Source organism: Phocoena phocoena, chromosome 9 (genome assembly GCF_963924675.1).
Source record: "Phocoena phocoena chromosome 9, mPhoPho1.1, whole genome shotgun sequence".
Lineage (NCBI taxonomy): Eukaryota > Metazoa > Chordata > Mammalia > Artiodactyla > Phocoenidae > Phocoena > Phocoena phocoena.
In genome coordinates this window covers 54,923,691-54,927,296 of record NC_089227.1, presented here as the reverse complement: position 1 = coordinate 54,927,296, position 3,606 = coordinate 54,923,691, and positions in this window count along the sequence as shown.

Here is a 3,606-nt window from a genome sequence, read left to right as displayed (position 1 = left end):
TTATATTAATTGTGTGATGTGAGTTCATTTTAATATATGCAATATAAAGTGTGAGGAGGTCTAGAAGAGTTGAAGTTAATGGTTCTATTTGTTAGGTGTTGGCTCTATAAAGATACCTAGTATGTGATCTCAATTCTCAATGACCTCAGAGTCTGGAAGAAAAATGGACATATGAATAATTAAGATACTACCATGTTATAAAGGGTGTAATCACGTTTTATACGAAGTATAGTAGTGATTTAAAAGAAGGAGGTAAGATCAATTATGTAAATAATTCAGAGAAAATTTCTTAAGATGCTTAATGTGGGGCTTAAGGAATAAATAGCAAGGAGCTGTCAGGTGAACAGGGTTGGGGAAAGAGAAGGATACTTGCCATGGGGACCAGACTTGGGAAGTCAGGAAACTGCTGGGTGTGTTATGAAGAGTGTGCCCACTTCAGGAAGCATCTAGAGGGGGAAACAAAGGAGATGAGCCTGTAAAGGCAGATGGAGGACAGTGTCTGGAGCACCTCTGCTGTGGCTTTGTCCTGCCAGCAATGCTAAGACCCTAATTGCTTTAAAAAAAAATCAGATTTCTGGTTCAGGAAGGCTTCTCTGGTGATAATGTGGATGTTCTTTTGGAGAACAGGGGACCCATGAACAAACACTGATCAAAATCAAAGAACTAAAGATTGAGTAGGGAAGGAAACCCATATTTGTTGAAGACCTAGTGGGTGGAGCAGCATGTTAAGCTATCTTATTAACCCACAAGGCATGCCTGCGAGATGGAGCCGATTCCCATTTTAAAGAGGAGGAAGCCTCAGAAATGTCAGGTTATTGTTCCAGCGTCAGGCCATTAATAAGCAGTGGATGTGAGTCAAGAACAAGTCTCTCTGATACCAAATCATTTCTGTATTCATTTCTGTACCACGCGGCCTTTCCAGGGGAGAGATCCTAAGGGTTTGAATTAAGGCAATAACAACAGGGATTAGAAGAATGGACAGGTTTGAGAGATGTTGAGATGACATGGTCTTCTAGATTTTGTGTCTGGATGTGGGGAATGAGGAACGGGTCTGGGATCACTCCCAGCTGTGGGAAAAACATGGAAGGATGTAGAAGAGCTTATCTGGGGGTGGAACAAAGGATTTCAAAACATAGTGGAAATGACGGGGAAAGTGAGCAGCCCTGGCAAAGCAGTCTTTGGAGAGGAAGCACAGAGAAGGGAGGATTGAAGATTAAGCCCCTGGGAGCTTGCATTTATACAAGGATGATGAGGATGAGAGGCATGGTGGTATTAGCTGGCTTTGAGGTCTGACTTGCATAATATTTTTGTTTTAAAACAAATATAAATCTCAGAAATGGGAATTTGGTTTGCTTCTTAAAAAGGAAAAAAACCCACTTTCTAACTCAGAGAAGAGTTTGACATCCCATTCACCACAGAGATTTTTTTTTTTTTTTTTTTTTTTTTTTTGCGGTACGTGGGGCTCTCACTGTTGTGGGGCTCTCACTGTTGTGGCCTCTCCCGTTGTGGAGCATGGGCTCCGGACGTGCAGGCTCAGCGGCCATGGCTCACGGGCCCAGCCGCTCCGCAGGATGTGGAATCTTTCCAGACCGGGGCACGAACCCATGTCCCCTGCATCAGCAGGCGGACTCTCAACCACTGCGCCACCAGGGAAGGCCGTGCCACCACAGCGATTTTTACAAAGTAGTTACCGAAGCAGAAAAGAATGGACCCTCTCCCAGTGCTCAGTCAGAACCAGATGTGGGCCAGTGACCTCAGGAGAATTTCAGGTGTTCAGGGAGCCATGCAGACCTTCTGGAAATTCAGTGTCTGGACACAGTCTTTCTCATTTGGCCAGGTCTTGAGTGGGGACTGCTGAGTGGGGACATGTACACTAGAGAAAATTTGCTCAGACTCTTAAATTTATCTTATTGTGTCATATTAGTGAAAGTTATTAGATTAGAAAGAGGATGAAGTAAATCAATTCAAGTTGGTTTTTATATTAAGGAATTCCAGTGTTCTCACCTATTTTTATAGACTAGAGCAGCCATGAGCTTCACCTTGGAACTTGTTAGAAATGCAAATTCTTGGGCCCTACCCAAGATCACTGGATTAGAGTCTAGTTGCTTTCTGGGAAGAAAATGGTACAGTAACATGCATGTCTCAAAGCACTACCTACCCCTCTTCTCTCTCTATGACCCTTCTTTCCCCCCAGTTTTTTTTCCTGAAAATTGAAGGATCATATTTCTTCCCTCAAATCTGAGAGATATTCAGAATGTGTCCAACACATTTTGTGATGTTATCCTTTGGAATTAGAAAGAATTAAAAAGGTAGTAGGTGTTGAGGTGGGAGAGGCCTTTCTAAGCTACAAACCAGAAGTTATAAAATGAAATTATCGACCACATAAAACTTTAAAACTCTTCAACATCAAAACTCAGTAAATAAATTAAAATGCAAGTTATAAACTGAAAAATAGCTGTACCATATGTGGCAGACAAAAAGTCATTATATACTTTATTTAAAAGGAAAAACCCTTACAAATAATAGAGGAAAAAAAATAGCCACCCCCCAATAAAAAAATGGCCAAAGTATAGACATGAGAAGACAATTCACAAAAGATGAACTGCAGAAGCCAATGAGTTTTTGATCTCATGAGAAATTTAAAAAATATATATATTAAAACAAGAAACTAATTTTCACCTACAAATTGGTTTAAAAATTTTAATAATAAATACATAATGTTGTTGAGGTATGAGAAAATAGACATTATCATAAACTGCTTTTGAACATATAGGCTGGTATAACTCTTTCTGATAATGCATTAAAAGTCATGAAAACATGCATGATCTTTGACCCAAAAAGAAGATCATGTTGATCTGAAAATAATTCATCCAAAGGAAATAATCATAGATATACACAAAAATTTGCCTGTAAAAATATTCATCTTTGTATATTTATAAGAAAGAAATATTGAAAACAACCTAAACTCCAACAATAAGTTGGAGGTTTATTAGACAATAAATTTTGTGTCCCTAAGTTACCGGGCAGCTTTTAACAACTCTGGTGTAGATGAAAGTGTAATAAAATAAAATCATGTTTATAACATACTGTTAAATAAAAAATCACCTAATAAAAGAATGTGAGTAGTATCCCAGCCTTATAAAAATATACTTGTATATTTCTATATCTCTATCATCTATAAGAATGAAGAAGTAGAATGTCTTTGAAGGCAAGGACTTTGTCTAATTCACAGTGTAGCCCCAAAGTTTACAAGAGTTGCTGGACACATAGCAGATACTCAAAGATATTTGTTTGTTAAAATGTTAACAATCTTATTTCCTTCATATTGGTGAGTTTAAGAAGCTTAAAGATTTGTTCTTTATGTGCCTCTATATCTTCAAAACTTTCTATAATAAATTTGTATTCCTTTTTAAGTCAGAGAAAGAAAATCCATTCTAATTTTGAAAAAAATATTACTGGATAAAATTAGCTATCTATAGACAGAACCTAAGAGCTAATTGTCAATATGCGGCTCATGAAATTTAAACCACCCAATTCAGTCAAGGTGAGCTGGCCAGTGCAGTAGGAAATGTGGCAAATATGTGATTATAATTCAGGAAATTTAGG